The 22441-nt window shown below is 38.4% G+C and overlaps 2 pseudogenes across 1 annotated transcript in view; one reads left to right on the top strand and one right to left on the bottom strand.

Moving 5' to 3' along the window:
- Window positions 1–22441, bottom strand: part of Vmn2r-ps54 (vomeronasal 2, receptor, pseudogene 54) — a 59180-nt pseudogene that overhangs the window by 24502 nt on the left and 12237 nt on the right. Inside the window, exons 2-5 of the transcript NR_004441.2 lie at window positions 16267–16400; window positions 15126–15932; window positions 10082–10308; window positions 8640–8763 (exon numbers count right to left, since the gene is read on the bottom strand). The product of NR_004441.2 is annotated as a vomeronasal 2, receptor, pseudogene 54 (transcript). The remainder of the gene's footprint in view (window positions 1–8639; window positions 8764–10081; window positions 10309–15125; window positions 15933–16266; window positions 16401–22441) is intronic.
- Cd9-ps (Cd9 antigen, pseudogene) lies at window positions 19304–20441 on the top strand (annotated as a pseudogene).

Below are 22441 nucleotides of genomic sequence, written 5' to 3'. Positions count from 1 at the left end.
GCATTGCCCCAGGCCCCTCCCACCACCTGGCTTAAGGAAAAAGATCAGTGCAACTACCATTCACCCCACATAACAACCATACCTTAAAAGAATTACTAGCTCCTACTTGAGCTGGATTTTGATATGTCCAATTATACCCTGAAAAGGAACTATTATGGACTGTACCTATATAAGGGGAAAGGGAAAAATAATTCTTCAGTGCCCAAGGTACTTTTCTAGATTGACAGCAGGTCCAAGGTGGAAGGGAATCACCAACACTCCTACAAAAAGGGGCCCATCTAGATTGGGAGGGTATGGTGCCATTGCCCTTGGATATACTGGCAGGCCACAACCCTCAAATCCAGGTAGCCTTAGCTTTAGTAGATACATCTGAACACAATCACTCATCTGTGAAATATTTTGAATCATCTGAAAACACAACAATCCCTTTAGCTACAGCAGCATAGATTCTTGCACTGGAGCTTTCTCTCCATCCCATGGTAAAAAAGGCAATTGTAGCAAAGCATTAGATGTAAAGAATCGAGGAAACACTTGCGCCGAATGTGTCAATGGCATGGGTTTCAGGAACACAGACATAATTAATTACCCAACATAGCTCTTCAGTTCTCACTAGTGGGAGCATTCCCAGCCACAGGAACATCCATGTCCTCATTGTTCTGCTTGCCCTGAATTGCTCTGGTCAGCCGTTCTGGGACCCACAGCGGTTGTTGATGATCCTGGGGAAACACAAACAAACCCTCTCTCCCAAACCAAAAGTGGGTCAGGGCCCTTCCAACAACCACTCAAGACATCCTTCCACATGACTATGCCTTTTGGAGAAATATCAGGATTAACGTGTCGCTCAGCTGCAACACGCCCTTGTTTATCTTCATTCAAAAAATTCAAAGTAAATAAGGCAATGGCTAATCTCTCTCTTGGTGTGGACCCAGCAGGGGCAATTCCCCCCTTTTGTTTAATTAAACATTCTTTTAAAGTATGATGAGCTCGTTCAATAATGCCTTGGCCCTGAGGGTTGTATGGCAACCCATGCACCAGACAGACACCTATCATCTTGCAAAAGGAAACAAAAGAGGCTGAAGTATAGGCTGGTCCATTATCAGTCTTTAGTTCTTTAGGCTGTCTCCAGGTACCCCAAGCCTCAAAACAATGTGTAATGACCTGGTGTGCCTTCTCGCCTGTCTGTAAGGAGGCAAAAATAATGCCAGATGCTGTATCTATGGAAACATGAATATATTTTAACTTTCCAAACTCAAGAAAATGGGTAACATCCATTTGCCACAAATGTAGGGGGCGCAATCCCCGGGGGATTAACCCCCACACTGACTTGAGGCAATAAAGGGGCACAGGTTTTGCATGCCTTCACGATCTCTCTCGCCTCTGCTCGAGAAATTTTAAATCATGATGACAAAGACTTTGAATTAACATGAAATTGTGCATGAAAATCACGTGCCAAATCAATAGATGAGGCCATTAAAAAGGCCAGGCATTTTCTGGAAGCTTTATCAACTATATCATTCTCTTCTGCAAGGGGTCCTGGAAATCCAGTATGAGCACAAATATGTTGAATAAAAAAGGTGAATGCTGATTCAAAATAATTCTTTGCAACTTAATAACTAATTCTCCAATGGTAGATCTCAAATGTATTTTGCCTGCTATCTCCAAACACTGCAGCATATTTACAACATACTGCCTATTAGAAATCAAATTAAAGGGACCTGGAATTAATTCAAATACTTTAGTCACAATTTGTAATTCAATGACTTGTGGAGATGCAGGGGGAAACTGAATGGTAACTGGGGATGATCCTGTTATTAAATAGGCTCCTTGTCCTGTTTTAGAACCATCTGTAAAAACAAGAGGAGCATCTGGCAATGGATCTCTAGCAGCAATATGAGGAATGATTACTGAATGTACTATAACCAACTGTAATATTGGATCCTTGCAGTAATGATTCTCTATAAGGCCTTGAAAACTGCACCTCAAAATAGCCCAATTATCCTCCGTGGCTGTTAATACTTCAATTTGCTTAGCATTATACGGTACTATTAGACTTTCAGGTGCAACTCCAAAAAACTGCATGCTTTGCTGTATACCAATCAGAGCCAACTGAGCTACTGAGGCAGGATAATAAACAAGTGTCTTGGCTGGGGAGATTTTTGGGTGTGTCCATAACAGGGGAGCTCCCTGCCATAAAACCCCAGTGGGTTGCGACTCTGTTTGCAGTATGCACAAGATAAACTGGATTCATCTCGGAGTTTCAAGGCAGCACTCTGAATACTCTGTTCTACTAACAACAAAGCCTTCCTGGCAGCATCAGTAAGATATCTGGAAGAATTTAAATCTGTATTGCCTGGTAAGATATCATATAATGGCTGTAATTGTTTATTGGTCAAAGAGAGATAGGGTCGGACCCACTGAATATCTCCCAATAACTTTTGAAAATCATTCAGGGTGCATAATCCATCTGTGCGAAACTGAATCTTTTGAGGTGACACATATTTTGCCGTAATTTTTGTGCCTAAATAATTCACTACAACATCCTTTTGCACCTTTTTCTGGGGCCACTACTACTCCAGCAGCTCCATTATCCGCTTCACCTGCTCAAATGAGACTCTCTGGCGCTGGAGGTGCTGGCTTTAATGACCTCCCTGCGCATCCTGAAATACAGGAAAGCACTGGGCTCGCAGTTCCCTCCAGGTTTCTTAATGCAGACTACGCCCTGATGCTCTGTCAGGGGCATACGGAGGCGGCCACCGCTGCCCTGGCACCAAAGGTTCTACAGTCATTTTCACTTTCTCTAGACTGTCGGCTATGCTCTCCAGATCGTCCTCAAACATATCCCCATCACTAGAACTTCCTTCTGTCTCTGACTTTTGGGATCGCTCCTCTCTCACCTGATTTAGTGCCTCATTGCCCTTTTTGAGTTCTGTTCCACATGTCTCCTTATCCTCAATACAATTCCATATTAGCTTCCACACTGGCAGCACCCCTTTAGCGAGAACTTCCTGTTCTTCTGCAAACTTAAAGTCCTTCCCTAACTTCTCCCAACTGGGCCCTGTAAGATGTCCTGATATGGGGAACCAAGGAGCAACCTGATCCACTGCTTTTAAAAAGTTCTCCAGGGTCTCCTTTTTCAGCCTGATTCCTTTGACTTTCAGCAAGTCCTTAAGGGCTTGGCACACTGTTTGACCTGAGGTTGAATTTCCCATGGTGCTTAGTGCAACTTGTCCCAAAACCGGGAACCTTATCATCTCAATCTGAGAACTTAAATTGTCCCATTTACCCAGGAACCTTATCAGCTAGCTGCCCTGACTGCGATGAGTTCTGAACATCCCTGTACGGGCCACCATTTGTCACCTCCAATTCTGACCAGCAGAAAGGAAAGATGACACAGCGTTCTTCTCAAAGCAGTTTATTCGGGAACCTTTCAACATCATGCATGAATCTCTCTCTAGGAAAAATATCTTGTGTATGTATCTCTGCCCCCAATCGCAATCCCTTATATAACCCCTCAACCACGCCCCATCAGCCCAGTCCACACAACAGCAGTCCATTGGCCAGAATCATCACTTGCCATATGGCCTGATCTTGCATCATGGTGCACCTGCGCAGTTCACCCAGTGGATGTGGCTTATTTTCAGGTGTATGAGGAAGTCAGGTTCAAGTCATAAGACTTAGCGGCAGTCCTGGGCGCCATCTTGGGACTGCTGCCACACCTGCTCCCCACAACACCTTTTAATGATAAAAGTCTGGGAAAGATCAGGAAATCAAGGCCCATTCCTAAGCATAGTAAAAGCCATATACAGCAAACCAGAAGCCAACATCAAACCAAATGGAGAGAATTTTGAACCCATTCCAATAAAATGAGGGACTAGACAAGGCTGCCCAATCTCTCCCTACCTATTCAATATAGTACTTGAAGTCCTAATCAGAGCAATTATACAACAAAAGGATATCAGAGGGATAAAATTTGGAGAGGGAGAAGTCAAAAAAATCACTATTTGCAAATGATATGATAGTATACCTAAATGACCCCAAAAATACTACCAGAGAATGCTTAAACCTGATAAACAAGTTCAGTGAAATAGCTGGATATAAAATTAACTCAAACAAATCAGTGACCTTTCTCTCCACAAAGAATAAACAGGCTGAGAAAGAAATTAGAGAAACAACACCCTTCACAATAGTCACAAATAATGTAACACACCTTGGTTTGACTTTAACTAAGGAAGTGAAAGATCTGTATGATAAGAAATTCAAGTCTCTGAAGAAAGAACATCAAAAAAGATTTCAGAAGATGGAAAGATCTCCCATGCTCATGAAAAGGCAGAATTAATATAGTAAAAATGGCCATGTTGCCAAAAGCAATCTACAGATTCAATGCAATTCCCATCAAAATTCCAACTCAATTCTTCACAGAGTTAGAAATGGCAATTTTCAAATTCATCTGGAATGAAAAAAAAAAGGATAGCAAAAATTTCTCAACAATAATAAAACTGGTAGAATCACAATCCTTGACCTCAAGCTGTACTACAAAGCAATTGTGGGTGGGGGGGAACTGCATGGCACTGGTACAATGACAGCAGGTAGATCAGTGGAATAGAACTGTAGACCCAGAAATGGACCCACCGACCTATAGCTACTTGATTTTTGACAAAGGAGATAAAACCATTCAGTGGGAAAAAAGACAGCATTTTCATGAAATGGTTCTGGCACAACTGGAGGTTAGCCTGTAGAAGAATGTGAATCGATTCATTCTTATCTCCTTATACAAAGCTCAAGTTGAAGTGAATCAAGGACCTCCACATAAAACCAGAGACACTGAAACTTATAGAGGAGAAAGTGGGGAAGAGCCTCGAAGATATTGGCACAGGGGAAAAATTCCTGAACAGAACACAAATGGCTTGTGCTATAAGATCAAGATTCGACAAAGGGGACCTCATAACATTGCAAAGCTTGTGTAAGGCAAAAGACACTGTCAATAATCCAAATAGGCAATCAAGTGATTGGAAAAAGATCTTTACCAATCCAGCATCTGATAGAGGGTTAACATTCAATATATACAAAGAACTCAAGAAGTTAGACTACAGAAAACCAAATAATCCTATTTTAAAAATGGTGTACGGAGCTAAACAAAAAATTCTCAACTGGGGAATACCGAATGCCTGAGAAGGACCTAAAAACCTGTTCAACATCCTTAGTCATCTGGGAAATGCAAATCAAAACAACCCTGAGATTCCACCTCTCACCAGTCAAAGGGAGAAGATCAAAAACTCAGGTGACAGCAGATGCTGGTGAGGATGTGGAGAAAAAGGACACTCCTCCACTGCTGGTAGGATTGCAAGCTGATACCACCACTCTGGAAATCAGTTTGGTGGTTCCTCAGAATACTAGAAATAATACTACCCAAGGACCCAGCAATATTACTACTGGGCATATACCCAGGAGATGATCTCACATGTAATAAGGTCACGTGGTCCACTATGTTCATAGCAACCTCTTTTTATAATAGCCAGAAGTGGGAAAGACCCCAGATGTCCCTCAACAGAGGAGTGGATACAGAAAATGTGGTACACTTACACAATGGAGTACTACTAATCTATTAATGATGAATTCTTGAAGTTCTTAGGCAAATGGATAGAACTAGAAAATATCATCCTGAGTGAGGCAATGCAATCACAAAAGAACACACATGATATGCACTCACTGATGAGTGGATATTAGCCCAGAAGCCCACAATACCGAAAATACAATTCATAGAACACATGAAACTCAAGAAGAAAGAAAACCACAGTGTGGATACTTTGATCCTTCTTAGGAGGGGGAACAAAACACCCATGGAAGGAGTAACAGTGAAAAAGTGTGGAACAGAGACTGAAGGAATGACCATCCAGAGACTACCCCACCTGGAGATCCATCCCATATACAACCGCCAAAATCAGACACTATTTTGAATGCCAAAAAGAACTTGCTGACAGGAGCCTGTCAAATATAGCTGTCTTCTGAGAGGCTCTGCCAGTGCCTGACAAATACAGAAGTAGATGCTCACAGCCATCCACTGGACTGAGCACAGGGTCCCTACTGAAGGATCTGCAGAAAGTGTTCAAGGAGCTGAAGTGGTTTGCAGCCCCATAGGAGGAACAACAATACGAACTAACCAGTACTCCCCAGCGTTCCCAGGTACTAATCCACCAACAAAAGAAAACACATGTTGAGACTCATGGCTCCAGCTGCATGTGTAAGAGAGGATGGCCTAGTAGGTCATCAATAAGAGGAGTGGCCCTTAGTCCTGTAAAGGATCTATGCCCCAGCATAGGGAAATGCCAAGGCCAGGAAGCAGGAATGGGTGGGTTGGTGAGCAGAGGGAGGTGGTAAGGTATATGGGGTTTTGGGAGAAAAAAACTAGGAAAGAGATAACATTTGAAATGTAAATAAAGAAAATATCCTTTTAAAATGAATAAATTAAAACACAGTATACATATGCCAGATTACCAACATTGATATATTCTTTGGGAATTTTTTTTTTATGCATTTGAGTGTTTGTTTCCTATGTGTATGAGTACCCTGTGTGTATGGTACTCACAGAGGCCAGAAGAGGGTGTTGGCTCCCCTAGAACTTAAGTTACAGGCAATTTTCAGCTACTATGAGGGTGCTAGAAATCAAACCTGGGTCTTCTATAAGAATATCAAGTGCTGCTAACCACTGAGTCACTGAATTATTTTTTAAAAAAAATAGAGAGACAACACGCCACCACAAAAGTTGCTACTCTCTTAATCAGTTTCTTCAAAATTACTGCTGTTTTTCACTGGCATTCAAATAGATACTTCCATTGTGTCTTACTAATGGTTGTACTGTAATGCTAAACAACATCTTTCAATATTTTTAAGGAGGATTTCATAAACCAACATCATTTTAACAGTGGCCCAATATTTTATGGAATAGATACACCATAATTTATTTAAAATAGTTCTTGTTTATAAATGTTTATTTCAGTAGTTATTTGTCAATTTAAAAAGAGTGCAATTTTTAAAACAGAAAAGAAAGCATAAGGAGTAGGGGAGCCAGATGGGATAGAGGACACCAGAAAAATGCTTTCTATAATAAATATGCAATGCTTTCAAGAACACACAGAGACTACAGCAGGAATCACAGAGCATACACAAGTCTGCCTTATGTCCTCTGTATATATACTAGAACTTTCAGTTTAGTGCTGTTATGGGATTCCTAAACAAGTTTCTGATTCTTGAGGGCTTTCTTGTAATGTTTATTTTTCTACTGTCTTTTCTTCCACAGCTTCAATATGATGATTTTTTTTAAATATTACTATATTTTTTAAGGTTTTATTTTTTATTTTTAAACTCATTTTTAATTAGGTATTTTCTTCATTTACATTTCAAATGCTATCCCAAAAGTCCCCCAGGCCCTCCACCCACCCAATCCCCTACCCAGTCATTCCCACTTCTTGACCCTGGCATTCCCCAGTACTGAGGCATATAAAGTTTGTAAGACCAAGGGGCCTCTCTTCCCAATGATGACCGACTAGGCCATCTTCTGATACATATGCAGCTAGGATGGACCATCTAGAGACTGCCATACCCGAGGATCCATCCCATAATCAGCCTCCAAACGCTGACACCATTACATACACCAGCAAGATTTTGCTGAAAGGACCATGATATAGCTGTCTCTTGTGAAGCTATGCCGGGGCCTGGCAAACACAGAAGTGAATGCTCACAGACAGCTATTGGATGGAACACAGGACCCCCAATGGAGGAGCTAGAGAAAGTACCCAAGGAACTAAACTTTATTTTATTCTATGTTACCTCATACAGACATGTTCAGTTCTAATGAGAGACAGATAATGAGTAGATCTGGGTGAGAGTGGAGGTGGTAAGGAATCTGCAAGATATTGAGGGAGGGAAAATATTTTCAGGTTATATTGTGTGAGAATAGAATCTATGTTCAGTAAAAGGGAAACAAACATTACAAACCCACAACAAGGAATAAGTAAAATAAAAGAAACATAGCAATGATAGAAATTAAATATATGTACTGAGGAAATCAAACCTAACTGCTCAGTCATCATCTGTGAAAAAAAAAACAAAAAAAACAAAAAAAAACAAAAACAACAACACTCCCTGTACAGGACAGAATGGTAAACAGAGGATGTGAAAAGTCCAAGATTAAAGTGAATCCTACATGTAACTGAATAATGTTTGGAAATATAAAGAAATGGTGCTAAAAACAGTGTGTGCAAATGAGGACCAAACACTACCACACCTAGGCATATACTCAGAACATGTTCCAAAAATAAATATTTTCAAAATCAAAAACAAACAAACAAACAAACAAACAAACAAACCACTTTGTTCATGGTGAAATGAAAAATACAATCAATTTGTGGGAAAGGTGAGTATTCAGGGAAAAATATGTGCAATGGATCAGCAATGTAAGTCAAGGATGATTTCACTATGTAGAGTGTGTGATTTCAAAAGGAAATACAACTTATAGGAATGCTTAAATTTCTGATCAAGGAGTAAGAAACAATCTCTTACATATGTCCAGTCATTTCCCATTTTCTTAGGTATAGCAGACAACTGAGGACAAGTTGGAACCTTCTCTGTCAGTCTGTATTTACCTGTCTCATTGGAAATCTCATTGTCTGCACAGGGAGTACAGTCAAAGCAGCAGACAGCCTTGCCTTCCTGGGCAGCTTTCCTGAATCCAGGCCTACAGCTCTCACTGCACACAGACTGAGGAATCTAAGAGAAATGAAAACTATTAGCAAATGCCTGGGCTACTCTGAATATTTGAGTAAATATAAAATGTATGAGTATATGAGCAGTTAGTTTTCAAATACTTACACTTACAATTGAAGCTAATGGGTTTTAATAGTGTTAATTTTATTAGGTTTTGAGCTACACATCCCACAGGTTTAAGTCTTGTTCATACCTGAAGACGTTGATAAGTATAGTTGTTTAAAGTAGTTTTAAAGAAAGTCATAATATTCTTTCAAAAATATCATGTCTGTATGCTTTCTGCCTACTAGGGGGAACTTTTATATTGAAAGTGGTTGTTAATGCTGACTGACAATTTTACAGGTCTTGGACTCATCATGGAAGTAAATATTAGGCATCTCCCTTAGTAGTTTTATACTTGCACCTACCGGAGATAAGAAAACCCACCAAAAGTTGGGGGTCAGTATTTCACAGGCTACTGTCACTCACAGAATGAAAAGGTGATAGGAGTGAGCAACCACATTTTTGATCTCTAAATTCACTCTAATTCTGGTCTATGAATATGTTGTCATCACCTACTCTGGTCCTTTTCCCACAACATAATGAGTGCTCACAGAGTCAACAAAAACAACCTGTTCCCCCCTCAGAAGCTTTTGTTGATGATTTACATGAAGTAGCAAGTCAAACATTACACACACACACACACACACACACACACACACACACTTGTCATAGCATTATGCCTTTTCAGAGGCTGGGAAAATAAAATACTACCTTACCTTACTGTAATTTCTTAATCTAGGTGACCACATGAACCTATCAGTGTTCTGAGGCAGTAACTAATACTCTATTGTGCTGAGGGGCAGGGGATATACAGAGGAGAAACTAGAAAAGGGGATAACATTTGAAATGTAAATAAAGAAAATATCTACAAAAAAAAGGCCAGGCGTGGTGGCACACGCCTTTAATCCCAGCACTTGGGAGGTAGAGGCAGGCAGATTTCTGAGTTCGAGGCCAGCCTGGTCTACAAAGTGAGTTCCAGGGCAGCCAGGACTATACAGAGAAACCCTGTCTCGAAAAACCAATTTAAAAAAAAAATATCTAATAAAAGAAATAGTAGCAAAAAAAGAAATGTATGGTCATTAACAAAGTTGAAAATAAACATATCCACTGATCATAGTCAAGGACTAAGTAATAGTCTATGTTGTCTGCTTTTATGTGAAAAACCTTATGGGTAGTTCAATGTTTATTGGTAGTGAGTAAGAGTTCAATGGTCATGACATCCTGAGAATTACCTTAGTTTTTATGAAAAGTCAAAGCAGTGAGAGAAGTCACAACTCACCTTTGTAAACCCTGTAGGCCACTGTATCATCTGTTCACATATAGAGAACTGTAGACCATTCTGCGCACTTAGAGAATAGGTTCCTACTTTCACCTTTAATCCAAGACCACTTGGAAAGTTCCAAAAATTAAGAATGTCATACTGTGCATCTAAGTTTCTTCCCCATGCATTACTGTGTGTTCTCTCACATGACTTTTCATTATTGTGTTCTTTAAGAAAGGGTGAAGCTAAAAGAAATGCAAAAATGTAAGTTGAAAAATGTATGAGATAGTAAAAGATTTTTTTAAGTACTACAAAGAATTTCATTTGACACAGCCATTTCCAATTGGAAATGGTGAAAGTCATGAAGCCAGGACAGCTGTTTGTCACAGTTTCAGCAAAGGTAAACCAAATGCTTGCACCACTGTCATTCGGTTTCTCTTTTGGTTTTGGTCTCTGCCTCATACACTTTTGGGAACTTTCTGCATAATGATTCATTATATGTCTTTTCCTCAGAAAATTATGTCTTAATCTTTAGGAAAGTCATAAACTTACTATTCCTTCTGCTTTTTTATTAGATACTTTCTTTATTTACATTTAAATTGTTATCCTCTTTGCTGGTTTCCCCTCCGACAACCCCCCTATCTCCTACACACTGTCCCTGCTCAACAACCACATACTCCTGTTTCTTTGCTCTGGGATTCCCCTAAATTGCAGCAAAGAGCCTCCACAGGACCAAGGGTCTATCCTCGAATTGATCAACAAGAAGGCTATCCTCTGCTACATATGTGGCTGGAGCCATGGGTCCCTCCATGTGTACTCTTTGGTTGCTGGTTTAGTCCCTGGGAGCTCTGGGGTTACTGGTTGTTTCATATGTTGTTCTTGTTATGGGGCTGGAAAGATCTTCATCTCCTTGGGTCCTCTCTCTAGCTCCTGCAATTGGGGGGGGGGGGAGGGGTGGGAGCGCTGTGCTCAGTCCAATGGTTGACTGAGAACATCCACCTCTGTATTTTTCAGGAACTGGCAAAGCACCTCAGTAGAAAATATCAGGTTACTATCAGGAAGCACTTGTTGGCACACAAACTAGTGTCTGGTTTTGGTGGTTGTATATGGAATGGATTCCCAGATGGGGCAGTCTCTGGATGGCCTTTCCTTCTGTCTCTGCTCCACACTTTGTCTCTGTAACTCCTCCCAAAGGTGTTTTGTTCCGCCTTCCAAGAAGGACTGAAGTATCCACACTTTGGTCTTCCATCTTCTTGAGATTTATGTGGTCTGTAAATTGTACGTCGGGTATTCCGAGCTTCTGGGCTAACACCCACTTATCAGTGAGTGTATACCATGTGGGTTCTTTTTTGAATGGGTTACCTAACTTAGGATGATATCCTCCATATCCATCCATTTGTCTAAGAATTTCATAAATTCACTGTTTTTAATAGCTGTGTAGTACTCCATTGTGTAAATGTACCACATTTTCTGTATCTATTCCTTTGTTGAAGGACATCTGGGTTCTTTCCAGCTTCTAGCTATTATAAATAAGGCTACTATGAACATAGTGGAACATGTGGCCTTATTGCATGCATGTTGGAACATCTTCTGGGTATATGCCCAGTATTGCTGGGTCCTCAGGTAATACTATGTCCACGTTTTCTGACGAAGCACCAAACTTCCAGAGTGGTGGTACCACCTTGCAAGCCCACCAGCCATGGAAGAGTCTTGCTCTTTCTCCACATCCCTGGCAGCATCTACTGTCACCTGAGATTTGATCTTAGCTGTTCTGACTGGTGTGAGGTGGAATCTCAAGGTTGTATGATTTTCATATCCCTGATGACTAAGGATGTTGAACATTTCTTTAGGCACTTCTCAGCCATTAGGTATTCCTCAGTTGATAATTCTTTGATTAGCTCTGTACCCCATTTTTAATGTGTTTATTTGGTTCTCAGGAGCCTAACTTCTTGAGTTCTATGTATATTTTGGATATTAGCCCTATTCAGATATAGGGTTGGTAAAGATCTTTTCCCACTCTGTTGGTTGCCATTTTGTTCTATTGACAGTGTCATTTACTTTACAAAGCTTTGCAATTATATGAGGTCCAATTTGTCAATTCTTGATCTTAGATCATAAGCTATTGGTGTTCTGTTCAGGAAGTTTTTCCCCTATGATCAAGTATTTGAGGCTCTTCCCCATTTTCTCTTCTATTAGATTCAGTGTATCTGGTTTTATGTGGAGGTCCTTGATCCACTTAGATTTGAGCTTTGTACAAGGAGATAAGAATGGATTGATTTGCATTCTTCTACATGCAAACCACCAGTTGAAACAACACCATTTGTTGAAAATACTGTCTTTGCATCCCTTGGGATCCATCATGATCAGCTAGGCTCCATCTCAGGAACATGGATGTTTCAATGGATGGACACCCATCAACGCAATCCACTATATAAACAAACTCAAAGGGAAAAAAAACATGCAATCATATCATAAGATGTTGAGAAAGGATTTGACAAAATCCAGAACATCATAATAAAAATCTTGGAAAGATCAGAAATTCAAGACCCATTCCTAAACAAAATAAAAGCCATATACAGTAGCCAACATCAAACTAAATGGAGAAAAATTGAAGCAATCTCACTAAAACCAGGAATGAGACAAGGCTGCCCACTCTCTCCCTACCTATTAAATATAGTATTCGAAGTTTGAGCCAGAGCAATTAGACAACAAAAGGAAGTCAAAAGGAAATTGTAAAGGAAGAACTCATAGTATCACTAGTTGCAGATGATATGATAGTATATATAAGTGAGCTCAAAAATTCCACCAGAGAACTCTTAAACCTGAGAAACAAGTTCAGTGAAGTAGCTGGATATAAAATTAACTCAAACAACTCAGTGGCCATTCTCTACACAAAGAATAAACAGGCTGAGAAAGAAATTAGAGAAACAACACCCTTCACAATAGTCACAAATAACATAAAATACCTTGGTATGACTCTAACTAAGGAAGTGAAAGATGTGTATGATAAGAACTTCAAATCTTTGAAGAAAGAAATTGAAGAAGACCTCAGAAGACGCAAAGATATCCCATGCTCATGGAAAGATTAATATAGTAAAAATGGTTATCTTGCTAAAAAAATTTACAGATTCAATGCAATTCCCATCAAAATTTCAACTCAATTCTTCAGAGAGTTAGAAAGGGTAATTTGAAAATTTATCTGGAGCCGGGCATGGTGGCACACGCCTTTAATCCCACCACTCGGGAGGCAGAGGCAGGTGGATTTCTGAGTTCGAGGCCAGCCTGGTCTACAAAGTGAGTTCCAGGACAGCCAGGGCTATAGAGAAACTCTGTCTCAAAAAAAAAAAAAGAGAAAAGTAAAGAAAAGTAAAGAGAAGAGAAGAGAAGAGAAGAGAAGAGAAGAGAAGAGAAGAGAAGAGAAGAGAAGAGAAGAGAAGAGAAGAGAAAAGAAAAGAAAAGAAAAGAAAAGAAAAGAAAAGAAAAGAAAAGAAAAGAAAAGAAAATTTATCTGGAATAACAAAAGACCTGGGATAGCAAAAACTATCCTCAACAATAAAAGAACCTCTGTTAGAATCACCATCCCCAACCTAAAGCTGTACTACAGAGAAGTTGGGGGGGGGGCGAAAATGCATTGTACTGGTACAGTTTCAGGCAGGTAAATCAATGGACGAGGATTGAAGACACAGAAATGAACACACACATCTATGGTCACTTGATTTTTGACAAAGGAGGTAAAACCATCCAGTGGAAAAGACATTTTTACCAAATTATGCTGGCTCAACTGGCAGATAGCATGTAGAAGAATTCGAATTGAGCCATTCTTATCTCCTTGTAGAAAGCTCAAGCCTAAGTGGATCAATGAACTCCACATAAGACCAGAGACCCAGAAATTTATAGAGAAGAAAGTGAGGAGAAGCCTCAAAGATATGGGCACAGGGGAAAAATTCCTGAACAAAACACCATTGGCTTCTGCTGTAAAATCAAGAAATAACAAGTGGGACCTCATAAAATTATAAAGCTTCTGAAAGCAAAGGACACTGTCAATAAGACAAAAAGGTAATCAACAGATTAGAAGTAGATCTTTCCCAATTCTAAATCCGAAAGGTGGTTAATATCCAGTATATACAAAGAACTCAAGAAGTTAGGCTGCAGAAAACCATATAACCCTATTTTAAAAGGTGGGGGTACAGTGCTAAACAAAGAATTCTCAACTGAGGAATATTGAAAGCACTTTAAAATTTATTATACATCCTTAGTGATACCAGAATTGCAAATCAAAACAGCCCTGAGATTCCACCTTACAGCAGTCAGAATGGCTAAGATCAAAATCGCAGGTGACAGCAGAAACTGGCAAGGATGTGGAGAAAGAGGAACACTCCTCCACTGCTGGTGTGATTGCAAGCTGATACAACCACTCTGGAAGTAAGTTTGGTGGTTTTTCAGAAAATTAGACAAAGTACTACCGAAAGATCCAGCAATACCACTCCTGGGCATATACCCAGAAGATGCTCGAACATGTAATAAGGCCACATGCTCCACTATGTTCATAGAAACCTTATTTATAATAGACAGAAGCTGGAAAGAACCCAGATGTCCCTCAACAGAGGAATGGATACAGAAAATGTGGTACATTTACACAATAGGATACTATAAAGTTATATGTAGAGCTTCTGTCCTTGAAAAGAGGACTTGAAAGTGTGAAGTACATTTTAAAGTGATCAGGAACATTTTAACTCTCACAGATCTACTGCTCTGTTCTCTTCACTGAAAAAGAAATATGGGAAATCTCAACTTTTCACATTGAAGATATTATGAAGAAAACTGTGAGGCAACAGGTTACATGAATTCAATATTAATTTAATGTTTTTTTCTTGTCCCTGGCACTCCATTTATAAAGAATGCTTTCTCAGGATTTAGTATTTACCTCCACACAGAGAAACAATATTCTCTCCCTTGTTATTGACAGCATAGTCTAAAACATGATGCTCAATTTAATGCCTTAAGAAACAATGAATATGCCACATTGGTGACATTATAAAACACAGTAAGTAAGAGATATTACCTTCCAGGGGGAAAATGCCATTTGTTCTCCATTGGCATATGGTTGAGTCTGTATTTGTTGAAGATTCATCTCATGGACACTATAGGCCACAGTATACACAGCACTGTATATATTGTAGCCTTCCTCACTCATGGCTGGGTCAAAAAGGTGTCTGGGAAGTAAATCCAAAGAAGCGTTGGGTTGGCAGTTCTCCAAAAGTTGACAATTAAGTTTAGAAAATGAGCACTTGAAAAACAAATGCCAAAACTTAGGAAGATAATTGTCCTCTGGGTATTTGTAGGGATTAACTGTTTGGACAAAATTCATAAACTCAACCATCTCTTCATGGTGGTGTGAAAAAACTAGACTCCCATGGAATGACTCTACCATAAAATAATCAGAGTGGGTATCAACATCCCAGGAAGAGCTCAAGACCCAGACTTTCCATGTCACTAACAGTTGTGCAATATGTCGCATTAAACCTTGTACAGAAGTAATGTCTCCATAAATAACTATGACATTGGCTGATGATTCCTCAATCTCCTCCATAGTTTTCCATAATGCATTGGAAAATGCATTCCATGTGCCAGAGATCATTTTCAAAAAGGCTATGCAGATACCATGGCTTTCCATATTTTCTCTTAAGTCTGATAGAATCTGAATCCCTCTGTGGTCATCTGGGAGGATCAGACCAACCCAGGACCAGCTGAAACGAAGCAACAAAAAGAGTGTGGCAAGTGACAGAGATGTGTCCTTGGGGGCCATTTGGTAAAGAGAATTAAACTTACGTCTGTCATTCAAGATAGAATCAAAAGGGCCAAAGGTAACCTGAAGAGATAACAAAATACATTGGCATCAGACACAATCCTAGTCTTAAATCAACAGGGAGAAACAGTCAAGATGAAGCTGGACTTGTCCTATAAACACATTACATTTTTTCCACAAAAATTGCTGACAAGTCTTCAGTTCCAGTAATATAGCAAGTCTTACCCACTTCTCCTTTCATTCGATTTTAAGTAATATAAATATGGATCTAATATAAAGTATCTTCATACTTTTCTTTGATATGTGATTAAAAGCAGTGCACCTATTTAAAATTAATAGACTCCCATAATGTCAATAAAGGATATTTGTCTCCTAGGTCCTATATCCCATAACTCACCTGAGGTATTTTGTAGAGTTGTAGCAGTGTTCCAATTTGGGCAGATGCTGCCCATGATGGTCCTGTAAGCACAGCAGGTGATTTTCTCTTGTGTCCACAGTCAGTCACAATTAGGAAGGAGATGACTCATCCCTGTGCACCAAAGAAAGGCACTATAAAGAATATTCTTTTCAGAATATTGAATATTATAGATATCATATCCAATAGTTGTATTGGGTAGAAGTTTAGGGTTCCTGTTGATCTCCTCAATGGCAAATACCAGGGCCAGAACAAACTGGTAGTTCTTAAACTTATACCTGCACAGATTTCACAAAATTACACAGGAGGAAGCCGTAGACCATACGAACTTTCTATTTAGTTCAGTGGTTTATAACGTAAATACCAATGTTTCTATGAAATCATTATTATAATATCTTCTCTTGAATGTCTGGAATTAGAATGGGTATTTTAAGCAGATGAAATTAGTAATATTATACACTCATTAATTATGGTTTCTGGGATTATAATTTATCATCATATTGCTTTACTTATCTTTCGTGTATGGAAAAAAAAACTGTCAGTGAATAATAATTAGGTTCTGAAAAACATCAGAACTCTTGTGGTTTGAATCTTGGCAATTTAATCTCTACAATTATGAAAGGACAATATATCTTGATCCAATCACCCACTTCTCTGTGATAATATCCACCTTAAAAATCAACACAAAATTAATTCAAATAATATATTGCTACATGTGACATTTGTATGACTTTTTGATAAGGTGGTCTGGAACACACTCTGTAGATCTGGCTGATGTGGAACTAATGAAGATCTTCCTGGCTCTGCCTCTCTATTTTTGGGATTAGTTTATATGAAACTACACCCAAATTTATTTCACCTTTGTGTTTATTTATGAGTTATGTGTGTCACTTATGTAGATGTGAGGATTTGTGCAGGAATAGGTTCATCGTTTTCATGAACTATGAGTACAAGGCAGAGAAGGACATCCAGGGTCAGTTCTGGTTGTCCACATGATTTCAAATGAAGTCTCTGAATCATTTGTTTAATTATTGACTCACAAACAAACTTATATGATTGATTAAGACAGAGTCTGACCATGTAGCCTTGGCTGGACTGGAGCACACTCTGAAAACAAATTTGACCTAGAAATTATTAAGATTATTTACCTTTCCTTCCCCAGTGCTGTGGAGAAGAAAGAGTACCATGACAACTGACTTCACAGTTCCTTTATTGTTTTTAGCACATAAGTCTGACACTCTAGCCAACAAACTTGCACAGAGTTGCCTCTGTCTATTATACCCTCCATATAACTTTTAGTTTACAAGAGTATACTCGTGGTCTTTGGGATGTCTGAACTCAGGTCCTCAACTTGTACCTAGAGCAGTTTACCTTGTTAGGCAACTGTTGATTTGACTAATAATAATGTGCTAAGAGAAAAAAATTAGACCTTTAACGGTGCCAAAGACCCGCACTCAAAAAACATTGCATTTTAGTATCAAAGTATGCCATTCCCAAATCAGTTTCCTTAAGATTATATTTAGTAAATTGTTCTTCAGTTGGATATAAAAATATTTCATAAGACATTTTCCATATAAAAGCAACATTATGATATATGTGTATATATATATATATATAAGAGAATATTTCTCCACTAAACATATTTGAAAAGAAAATACACAAAGCATCTTTAGATGTAGAAGTTTTTGTCAGAATTCTGTCATTTTAGTCATATATTTTTTGTCCTTTTTCTCTTCCTTCAATGAATGTTTGCATCTCTGATACTCTGTACTTCACTACTCATTTTCTCAACCTTCTTTTTTCTCTATTCATGTAGCTGCTGGTATGACTCATATCTGACATTCATGACGGCTCAAAGAATATTGTCTTTGTTCCTCCCTCCTCTATACTCCTTTGAAGCTGGCTGAAAGTTATAGGTTGAATGCCCTGAATGTGTATCTTTTAAACCAAGTGGATTTTTCTAGTAACATGTCACAAAATAAAACAAAAAGCTTTATATATCACAATTTAAAACAAATATGTAAGGATGCACTTGTATTGACTAGGTTGAAATCATGGCAAGCACAGAACTCATAAAGAGCAGAAGAGACTACAAAGACTAAAATAGAAGTGCAAAGAGTAGCTACAATAATATTTTAAGTAAAAAAGTATCATGAAGGAAGCTGAGGAGGAGGGAGGCCCATGGGAAGACCAGCAGTCTCATCAGACTTAGACAGCCGAGATGTCTCAGACACTGATGCACCAACCAGGTAGAAATGTGAGATTGAAAAAAATCTACAAATGTTCTAGAAAATATGAAAATGTTAAGAAATTGGTAATAATATTTTAAGAAAAGTATAAGCTAATGATTACTCAAAAATAATCTTAACAAGTGGTTAGTTACAAGATGCTTAATAGACTAATGATAATAGCAGAACAATCTGCAGTAAATGTTAGAATTCTGAGAAATTACTTGTATTATTTCTAAGTGGTAACCTCATCAGATAGCTTACGTTGAAAATTAGAGAATGCTTCATGAATTATTATTTATTCCATTAGAGTATATAAAGTTGAAACATACAATTCAATAATTTATTAATCTGCTAATTTAAAAGAAAATTCATCTACAAATGTCTAGATATTTTCTACATCTTTTTCAGTAATCTTAATGTACTTCTACAAGTGATAGTTTGAGGTAAGTGGTAGAAATATTTCCACAGTGCTGACAATGACTGCTATCAGCACTCCCCTAAGCAAAGCATTACAAAACCCCTTCATCAGAGAGGGTGCTACACACGTGAAGGGCTGCTTGTGTTCGTGTTTCCAGTTGTGCTGAAATTACCTTTTGTTATCAAAGCTTCTTTATTAATTGTCCAGAGAAAAAGGAACTAACAAACACAACCCAAGTGCCAGTTAAAGAATAAAGTGTAGATGACAAAATATCAAAGAATTCAATAAAGCAGAAACCACAGTGGTATTTCTCAAATAAATGAACACAGCCTCAATACGTGATAGACCTCCATGAAAAGATTTAGAGTAGGCAGCATGTCTCTGTCGATTGTCGAGTCCCTTCTGTCCCAGTCGTTCGTGCCTCTTGTCCCACGCAACTCCAGCTTGTACCATGCCGGTCAAAGTGCATCAAATACCTGTTCTTCAGATTTAACTTCATCTTCTGGCTCGCTGGCATTGAAGTGCTTGCTATTGGACTATGGCTCTGATTTGACTCTCAGACCAAGAGCATCTTCGAGCAAGAGACTAACCATTTCAGTTTCTGCACAGGAGTGTACATTCTGATTGGAGCCGGGGCCCTCATGATGCTGGTTGGTTTCCTGGGCTGGTGTGGAGCTGTACAAGAGTCCCAGTGCATGCTGGGGTTGTTCTTCGGGTTCCTCTTGGTGGTATTTGCCATTGAGATAGCTGCCACAGTCTGGGGCTATACCCACAAGGATGAGGTGATTAAAGAAGTCCTGGAGTTTTACAACGACACCTACCAAAAGTTACGGAGCAAGGATGAACCCACGCGGGAAACACTCAAAGCCATTCATATGGCTTGGAACTGCTGTGGCATAGCAAGCATCTGCCCCAAGAAGCAGCTTTTGGAAAGTTTACAGGTTAAGCCCTGCCCTGAAGCCATCAATGAGGTCTTCAACAGCAAGTTCCACATCATTGGAGCAGTGGGTATCGGCATCGCTGTGGTGATGATCTTCGGCATGATCTTCAGCATGATCGATCCTGTGCTGCACCATCCACAGGAGCCGAGAAATGGTCTAGAGTTTGCCCAACTCCGAGCAGGAACAACAGCCCTGAAGACTGTCCAGGCTGCTTGGGGTTTTATTTTTTTGCCACTAATATTAGCATTCATTATGCATTTCTAAATAACAGTCATCCTGTTTGTCTTTTTAATGCTTTATTTCATTATTGACATTTGCAGTTGTGGGATCCGGGGGTTCAATTTATTTTGATTTTGTTTTGGTTATTTATTTTTGCTTGTTATGTTAAGCAAAAATCCTGCAATGAAAGGTACTATATTTGCCAGACTCTAGACATAAGATATTGTACATAAAGAAAATCTTTTTGCCTTTAAATAGATAAAAGTATCTATCAGATAAAAATCAGGTTGTAAGTTATGTTGAAGACAATGTGATACATAATAAAAGATTATAACAGTGAAAAAAAAAGAAAATATTCAGAATACTCAATGGCCATTCTGACTGTGTATGAAGGAAAGATCAGAGGGCTGCAATTCATGGAAACAGAGACCTTAATTATAAGGCCACAGGCAAGAGTGGAGAAATGTGCTCATTATAAAGATATATTTATGGGTAGAACAATTTTCACTACTAACACACAGAAGGATAAAATGGACAAAGCAATCTTGGATCACTTATAGATACCAGAGAAATATATTAGAAAACTTGCAGCAGCTCCATTTTTCTATTCCTTTACTTGGGAAAATATAACACAAATATAAGTGTATGCAGAAAAAAAATATGTCTGGGAATTGTATGTCTGGAAGAGCATTTTATAGTGAAAATACTCTTTTCCAGTAATGAATGAACTCCTTTGATTTTATTTTTGACTACATAAAATTTGACTATAAAATGAATAATTTTATAGGATTAAACTCCTTTAATTCATCATGGAAAAGCCAACTACTTATGGCTCATGTACTGGAAAGTACATTCCACATATTGGTCTGCTCCTGCATGATGTACAAAACACTACATACACATGTACATTGATGCCTGGGCTACTGAAAGTAGAGAACAGAGGAGATTAAAAGGAAGAAGAAGCCTTAATTATAATGAAATAGAAAGAGCTCCATCAAGCATCCACTATTCCGAGGCTACTAGGCATATCATGCATATTTGTGATGTTATTTAAGATGTAATCCTTAAGCAATTGTGTCTACCATGAATTACCTCATTGAGATATGAATTATGGTATGTAGATATAAAATTTTGTATCAGTGGCCATCTTTGCTATGTTAATCTCAAACTAAATATGTCAAGACCCAAATATCTCATGGTTCTTTATTTCTGAACATTTTTCTTCCTCTACTGTCTTTGATATTTTACTTAATACCCCACCAAAGATTTAACAATTACACGGGGATGTCATACTGAGCACAATTAACAATCATAAGTATGTATTCTTTCTGTCTTTCTTTTTATTCATTTTCTTCCTACTGATCTCCAATATTCACAGACATTTACAAGCTCTATTGGTCAACTTCGTGGTATTTTATCATTGACCCATAGAGATTCCAGATATATACTTTGTATAAGCACACCTCCTCTCCTTTATAAATAGAAAGAACTTAATTCTTGTCATTACTTGCCTAAGAAAAAAAAGTTTTCTGACACTATTTAATATTGCATATTTCAGAAAACCTTAAAACCACCCGTAGTGATCATCCTCCCAGATAAAGTATTTGGGGAGCACACACACATAAAGGAAGAAAAGCACTAAAAACATATATGGGAAGTAGATGAACATTTAAAATATGTCTGAGAATAAAAATGTTTAAGACAAAAAAAAACAATGAAATGAAAAAAGAAAGAAAGAAAGAAATAGACAAAAACATGTGTAGAATAGAAATTCCTCCCAAATTTTAATGGTGACAGTTCTCTTCTGAAATAGGCTGGGTGTAGCATAGTCAGTACTTGTCACTCTAGCAACATTCTAGACACTCAGGGGTCACTTCACTCAGTTACTTCATCTCTTCTCTCAAGAGCATGTCTGGACTTCAAGAAAACTCTGAAGTTCAAGGTCATACTTAAATTTACTTATCTATACTCTGAAATCATAACACTGAAAGTATTCAAAATATCTGGTGTTACATGCAGGACAAACAAAAGATCATGGATATTGAATAACAACAGGAAAATCAAAAATTAATAACATCAAAATGATCACGTTTCCTTTTAAAGAGGAAAAGAAGTACACAAGAAAATAAGCTTAAAGAGATGTGAGAATGGAAAAGGATAGTGAAAAACTAAAGAAAATTTTGATCCTTATATCCACTAAGTCATAATAATTCTGAACTCTTAGAATGAATAATTGTACTTACTGTATACGAAGATCTTGTAATTTGTATGGCACATATTTATCAGGAACTTTGTTGCCAGTGTATAAAATATGAAGAGGGAAAAATGCTCCAATTGTCACATCTCCT

The sequence above is a fragment of the Mus musculus genome, chromosome 7, assembly GCF_000001635.26.
Source record: "Mus musculus strain C57BL/6J chromosome 7, GRCm38.p6 C57BL/6J".
Lineage (NCBI taxonomy): Eukaryota > Metazoa > Chordata > Mammalia > Rodentia > Muridae > Mus > Mus musculus.
Note: the sequence above shows the minus strand (reverse complement) of the source record. Positions and strands in the feature narration are given on the sequence as shown.